Source organism: Cyrtonyx montezumae, unplaced genomic scaffold, assembly GCF_038088225.1.
Source record: "Cyrtonyx montezumae isolate F1298 unplaced genomic scaffold, pur_monq_1.0 scaffold_8, whole genome shotgun sequence".
Lineage (NCBI taxonomy): Eukaryota > Metazoa > Chordata > Aves > Galliformes > Odontophoridae > Cyrtonyx > Cyrtonyx montezumae.
In genome coordinates, this window is record NW_027072089.1 from 112602290 (window position 1) to 112608289 (window position 6000).

Below are 6000 nucleotides of genomic sequence, written 5' to 3' on the forward strand. Positions count from 1 at the left end.
ACGGCTGTAGAGGGGTGCACACCTCTGCCACGAACTCCGCCACACCTCCACGAACAGTGAATGCCGCCCCAGCACCACGTCCAGCCCGGAGCACGGGGAGGCGACGGCGCTACGGGAACTGTGCCTGCTCCGCCGGGCCCCGCTCCCGGGCAGGGGCGGACTGAAGGGGAGCACGGCCGACTTCCTCGGCCGGGAACGGGCAGAGATCAGAAGGGAGGAATCACCCCGAAGGGAGAGTGGATAATCCGCCAGGCACGGCGGGGCGCGGGGTGGGGGATAATCCGCCGGGAAGGGGATAATCCCCGGGAGGGGGGCGGATCCCAGGCAGGGAGGGGCGGGGGCTCCGGTAATCCACAGGAGAGAAAATGCGGGCGGGGGTAATCCGGGCCGGGAGATGATGCGCGGGGCTCGCGGGGACACGGCCGGGGGCGGCGGCAAAGCTGAGCCCGCTGCGGGGCACGCAGCCCTGCCTTCCCCACCGCTCCTTAGGCCGGCCCGACGTCGTTACCTGCGGGCGGCTCCGCACACGGTGCTCCCGCCGCCGGATGGCCGCGGGACGCCGCCTCTCGCTCCATTTCCCCGCCGGCTTCCCCCCCCCCCCGCACGCGCACACACACACACACACACACACCGCCCGCTATCGCAACTCACCGGCTGGCACCGGCTCCCGCTTCCCCGTCCCCTCCTCAACGAGCGCCGTTCAACCCCATCGACAGAGCCGCGGTGCGCGGCCCGGCGCGAGGCGGAGATGCGGCGCGAGGCGGAGCTGCCGCCTCCGCTTCCCCCGCCGCTCCGACCCCGTCGCTCTGCGCGCGCCGCCGGCCTGCCAGCAGCACGCGCTCGCGCTCCTCCTCCCCCGCCCCCTGCCGCCTCCGCGGCGCGCGCGCGCGCGCGCGAGCACCTCCTCTCCCCTCAGAGCAACACCCCCCCCCCCCCGGCAACACCGCCCGCCCCCGGGAGCGAACGACTGAGCGCGTCCGTGCAGCGGCCCCGCCCCTGCGGGTGTGCGGGAGTGTGAGAAGGGCGGGGGGAGCGCGTGTGCGTGTGTGCACGAGGGTGTGAGTGTGCGTGCGAGTGAGTGCGTGCAGGTGTGCGGCTGAGCGCTCTGACGTTGCCTTCCTTTTGTGGCTGTAGGCTGGCTGTCACTTTTTGCTTCTGGTTGGTTTTGGGAAGACTTGCACCTTTCAGTACTCCCGGGCTATGTGGGTTGCAGATCCCGAAGCGCTTGTGCACGCGCGTTTCTCGTGGTAGCTGAAGCACCTCCCAGCACAGTTTGCCCCAGAGCTGTTCCCATCCAAACCAATTCCTCATTCCTGCTTCCATTCCGCTTCCCTTTCTCTCACCAACTTTCCAAACATTTTTAAATCCAAGCGTGCAGGTCCACGGTAATTACACTGTTTTAAAGGTATGTGGTAGCCTGCTGTAGCGTATGGCAACTCTCAGTACTAGCTGGCTGCAGTTCATACTGGCTTTTGCTGTGGAAGCCATGGGGGAGAAGGAGAAGCCAGAACTTGGCGGAGTTTGAGTGCATTTGAACAGAAAATCTACTCGCTGATGATTGCATTTCAGGTTGTGCTTTCCTACCAGTGAGCAGATAAGCTCATTGCTACACAGCCGAAGATGTCAGAAGAAGCAGCGTTTGATGGGTATAAATAAAAAAAGTGAGCAACCTTTCTCAGGCTGACCAACACATCGAGTAAGAACTTGTCCTTGTGTAACTAGGAATTATTTTTATTCACTCTTCAAAGTACAGCAGGTACCAAAGGCCCTGCAGTGAGAGTCACTGTGCTGAGAGCTTCACAAGCACACCTATCCCTGGGTCCAAAGAGATGACAGCCCTCTAGAAGTGTCTCAAAAAAAAATGTCCAAGTTGGATGTATTTTTTTTTTATAAAATTCTTCACAAGGAGTTGACTTTTTCTTATTAAACTGAAGAGGAATTGAACGTGACTGGAAGGATTCTCAGCTACCTATGGCCTACCATTCTTTTGGTGTTCATATCCCAGCACAGTGGAAAAACTGACAGGAGTAGAAAATCCTTGTGCCACCCCACCCCCGCCAAATAACTCCACATCTTTCTCTCTTCTAAGTCCCTCGATTATTTTCTTGTGATATTCTGATGGAAAAACTTTTGAGCAAGCATCACATAATGCAGAAATGTCGTCTTGTTCCAGATTTTACAACTCAACGTCGTGTTGACTTCTCTTTCAGCCCCTCCAACTGGGGAGACTGTTCTCCTGATAAGGGGAAGGGGTTGTGGGAATTTATGCTGGCATCGTGAATGATATCCTGACTTTATCTTTATGGCCTATGAAAGAAAATCACTTTACTGCACAAGTCTGAAGTTCCTTATTGCAGTTCAATTCAAAGCTTGAATCCAAAACTGTGAAACATGGTAGCTCGTTTCTAGCTGTAACAGAAGCATCTAAACACAAAACACTTTGACTGCTCTGGAGCTTTTTGAATGTCTTCCACTCCAGCCTCCACAGCTGTTATTTGGTTATTAAAGCCCTTCAGGGAATGTGCCCCAAATGCTTGTGCACACCACTACTTGCCCAGCACTTAATCCATTTATCCATTAGGGTCAAGAAAAAACAAACAAACACCAGAGTTGCATTGTTTTACGAGTGGATTTAGAACTTCATCCTCTGGTAGGAATTTTATCTTTTGGGCTTATCATACACACACCGTGTGTAACAGAAATTTCCTATCCAAGGTTGGCCATTAGGACCTTGGTGGTGCAGTTCAATCTGATTGCTTTACATCCTTCCTGAGGTGCAAAATGAGTCTAAATCCCTTTTACCCACACAACAGGCAGTTACCAAACTTCAGCCAAGCATCACTCTGTTCCTCTTTTAGGGCAGAGAGGGAGTGGCCCTGGTCAGGGCTGACTTACACTCCATCAAGTTCTGACTAGTGGTCATGGGCAGCCAAGCACTATAAAACAGTGGCAAAGCTGAGTTATTTTATGCCATGGATTATCTCAGTCTCTGCCTAGCCACAGTCTTGAGGCAGCATAAAAGGCTGTTTGGCAATGCCAGTCAGCCCCAGCCCTCATGCTTCAGGGCTGATCATTTAGTTTTCACTTGAAATGGGTTTTATGACTTTACAGAGCTTTGAACTTTGCCTTTGATGACATGGATCTTGCTCAAGCAAGTGGCTTCTATGAAGCCTGATGCTCTTCTCAGTAAAACTCTATAGACTGGATTTGCTAATATTGTGACAAGTAACCCTGCTGTGCTACAAGTTGCATGGTACAGGTGTGCCTTCAGTCTTATGGTTTTGCTAGGGCTGCTGCGTGAGTGTAGAGGAGCAGGCACTCCAGCGTACAAAATGTGGGAATGAGTGTGGTGTAGTTCTCTGTCCCATCACAGTTCTGGGAGGAAAACATAATGGAGAACGTAAATAAAACAGATATCATATATTTGCTAGCACCACATTTGCTTATTTCTAAAAGAATTGTATACTGGCTGGAGTAAGCTTCTCCAGCTTTTGCTTTGTCTCAGGGTCTGCACAGTTCTGGGTCTAAATTCTGAGTGTCTCACTGTTCTGATGACTGTTTTAATGACAAAAGGAACAGATGTAACCATATAAAAGCTTCTTCTTTGAGTTAATTTCTTATGCCATTATGGGGAATTGTTGTTGAGTACTTCTAACAAAAGGCTTGGAGATGGTATATTTTGTAAATAATGTTTTCAGCTGGTTGCTGGCAGACTCTTCAAGTCCAGTGTTCTTTGTCCTTCAGTTTACCTATGTCTAACTGGCATAATCAGTTATGATCAGCCTTCAGACTGCTGGAATTCCAGACTATTTCTTTAGTTGATAACCCCTAAAATATGTTGTCTTAATCACCACATAAATTGTAGACAGTATAGCATCAGATTCTTTCCTGTTTTTATCACTGTTATTACCAATCTCATAATGATGATTTGTCTGTGCATCCAATAGCATTGCATCCAAGTGTATCATCATCAAAGCTGTGATTTTTTTTTATGAAGTTCTTTGTGTCCAGGAAATTATCTAAGGTTTTGTTTGTTTGGATTTTGGTGGTTGGTTTTTGGGGGTTGTGTTTTGGGAATTTTTTTTTTTTTGGTGCTTTGTTTCTTCATTGGTTGGTATACAGCATAATTTCATATCTGTACAAAAAATGTTGTTCAAAATATTCTAAAAGACTCAGCTAAGACAGCAAAATCTATAAGTTACACTTCATAAGAAATTGCATAATTTTCCAAGCTATCCCAGAGGAACTCATTAAATGATCGCATGGGTGATTACAAATATTGAAGGTAGAAGAAAAATTATTTTCTTTTAGGGGGGTGATCAAAACCACAACAATTAGGACAGTGTTGATTTACATGGAAAGGCGATGTGAAAGAATAAAAGGAGACTCAACTTTCAGAGTTAAAAGTCTGTGCATCAATTCCTATGCTATTTCCATCACTGAGGTCTGTTTGCATGTGGAATTCAGCTTCATGGGAGGAGATAATCAAGACAAATAGTATGGCTTTATTTTTAAAAGGGGTGGATAATTTCATGGCAGCTTACAACATTGGTAACTGGGCAAGCTAAGATAATAAGGCTAATCAAATCTCATGCTCCACAGCACTAGTTCCCTGCGGGGTCAGGAAAAATCTTTCCACTATATACAACACTATACAATTAGCAAGGTTATTATTGGGGAGCAGAAATACAGCTTTCTAAAGCAACAAGCTGTAATCATTACTGGAGAACAGAGGCTGCACTTGAGCAGATAGAGAAAATAGCATTATTTTCCTATGCCACTTCTGCTTCACTTTGCTGTTAGATCCACTGTTTTAGAATTAACAGTACCTTGTTTGCTAAAAAAAACCCCAATAATGTTTTCTCCTAACATGATTACCTAAATTCATTACCGCCTAAAATATGTCATAAACTCTTCCACCTGTCACTGTCAGCCCAGTTCAAAAATATCTGGTGCTGAATGGACACAACAATGGTATTGATTTAAGGCATTGCAGGTTGCAACTGCATGTTTCCCCCTGGTAAAGTCACTACTGTCACAGAATTTGCTTCTCAGCAGTGGCTTGGGCAGGAAGACACAGTACCGAATGATGATCAGCTCTTAGCTAGAAGCTGAAATAACATGTGTTTGGAATATTTAGTTTTGGAAGTTCTACTAATTTTCTTTAATTGCCTGAACATATTGTTGTAGGTGTTCTGTCTGTATACTTGAATTTTATTTTCATTCAGTGTGCGCACCAGAGAATTTATATTAGTGGCAATTGAAAATATTTTGATTTTTTTTTTCTGCAGAATTTACATTCTGTATGTGAATGTGATACTCTTTACAAGTTTTCCTTTTTTAATTTATTTTATTCCTTACAAGGCAGAGGAAAGCTGTACTGAAAGCTTTCTTTGTACAAGCTATGCCTCAGACATGATGAGTAGACATTTATTTAACCCCTTATCTCAAATGTATTTATTTTAAAAGTATTAGCTGTTCACAGATGACCTGTTTTTCACCCGTCTGTATGACCTATGTGCCTTCTTGACTCTCAGCCCCACACACTACTCAGAGCAAAAAAGAATACAAAACTTCACCTCCTCCTTAGATTTGGGTTAAATTACTAGAAAGTCTAAAACTCTGAGAGGAAATTACATAAAAATAACTCAAATAATTTCAAGCTTTCTTCATGGATGCAAAAGTGATGATTTTATTTAGGTAAAGAACATTCAACCTCTTTCTTTCCCTTGGCTGCATAGCCATGAGCTGTAGAAGGCTCAACTAAAAGAAATATAAATAAAAAGAAATGGGTAAATAAAGTTTATGTTTACTCTTTGGATCTCAGGAACAGTTCCAGTAAAGTATCTACTACCTACAGACTAAAAAATCCCAAGCATGGGATCAAACACCAAAAAAAATCCACAGAACATGAAGAATAAAAATGTAGATGTGTTGCTGAATAGAGTATGTGATTTAGTTACAACAGACACTGCTGAATCTGAGGTACTCAATACATTC

The 6000-nt window shown here is 46.0% G+C and overlaps 1 protein-coding gene across 3 annotated transcripts in view; it reads right to left on the reverse strand.

The window, feature by feature from the left end:
- Positions 1-862, reverse strand: part of PALS2 (protein associated with LIN7 2, MAGUK p55 family member) — a 58047-nt gene extending 57185 nt beyond the window's left edge. For 2 of the 3 annotated variants that reach the window (XM_065751776.1, XM_065751775.1), the window contains exon 1: positions 652-860. The gene's annotated coding sequence lies outside the window, so the exon portion shown is untranslated. Of the gene's footprint in view, positions 1-651 lie in introns of all 3 variants that reach the window. The other variant, XM_065751777.1, reaches the window with a different exon arrangement.
- Positions 863-6000: the final 5138 nt, after the last annotated feature.